We start from the raw sequence: 1,498 nt of genomic DNA, 5'->3' as shown, positions 1-1,498 counted from the left end.
CTCAGCACAGCTTCCTGCTCATTCCTTACCTCTCCATCTCAGGCAAGTTTTCCCATGTTCAGATCAGTATTGCTGCGGGACAAGAGAGGAACACAGCATTTAACAACAATTGAATCACCCCCTCAGATCCACAGAGTGGCATTCCTGCTGCCTGGCAGTCAAATTTTAGCTGCACACTGGGGAAGGAGGGGCTTGGTCTGCAAGGCCTGGGGACACTGCACAGGAAGACAGAGGGCATCATACCACACCAATAATTAACTCACTCAATTCAGTGTTTGCTTGATTAAAGAGAAACTTGTAAAATCCCTCCCTTATCCCTACTCCACTCTTCCCCAACTCATTGGTTTGAAATGATTCTAGAGTTTCTTTTGAACTGGGAAAGAGAAAACTAAGAGGGGGGAAATGTCAATTACTGATGACTGACATCAGGGAGATGGTGGAGAAGCACAGAGCAGGGACACACAGATCAGTTTCTTTCATAAGAAATGCAGGAGATAGTTGAGTCTCCACCCTGTGTGTGTGTGGGGGGGCAAAAAGAATTAAAAGAATTGTCACTTTCAAATCAGTAGGAAAACTCCAGGCATTTCCTTATCAAGGTTTTCATCCCCAGCATAGTTTTCCCCAAAAGGCAAAGAATCAACTTTTGGGGATGCCTCCCAAGGAATTGGTTTGTGTTTTCCTTGTGTCAGAGCATAAGTGAGACCCAGAATATTCTAGATCACTGGTGGCTGCAGAGGATAGATTTGGTGACTGGAATCTTGCAGTCACTCTAGCTACTGTCCCTGGCTTTACAGAGTGAATGGGCTAATACTCATCTCTGGGAAGGGGAGATTTTATAGTGCGTCAATTGTTCCACCTTCTGTAGGGCTGTTAAAGGCCTTTACCTTGCTTATTTTAGAGTGGGGATGGATTCTGGTACATTAAAGGTTCTTTAGGCCACTGAGTACTGAGCAGGTGGACTGGACCACTAACCACCATTCCCCACAGCACCTCTTTTTACCCAGTATATTAGCTGAGAAGCCACCAGCCCCCACCTTTTTGCTGAAAAGGGAAAGGACTAGACAATGCAGCCAATATCCCCACTGCTCTGAGTTCTACAGGATGGGCTGGCTTCCTTCTTGTCTGGCTCACACTGATAAGATGCAACATGCTCTGGGTGCCCCTGGGCAGGAAAGGTAAAGAGAACTATTTGAGCTGGAATGAAGGTCTGAGAGGCCCACAGGATGGGTGAATTGGTGATGACTTTGTGAGGCCAGTCTGTGAAAAGTGGGGAAGATGGAGGATTTTCTGGTGCATACTTGGCATTAATGAGCCAAAAAAAGTAAGACACAAACATGATCCAAACACGTAAGAGAAATAGCTAGAAATTGACTGAACCTCATGGAACAATGGCACTTTATTAATATGTACATTATATAAATGTGTAAATACATGAGAAGATATAATATTGATTCTATGACAGAGAATTTAGAATAACCATTAAAAAAACCTCTTAAGG

Source organism: Meriones unguiculatus, chromosome 1 (assembly GCF_030254825.1).
Source record: "Meriones unguiculatus strain TT.TT164.6M chromosome 1, Bangor_MerUng_6.1, whole genome shotgun sequence".
Classification (NCBI taxonomy): domain Eukaryota; kingdom Metazoa; phylum Chordata; class Mammalia; order Rodentia; family Muridae; genus Meriones; species Meriones unguiculatus.
This window is presented reverse-complemented; position numbering follows the sequence as displayed.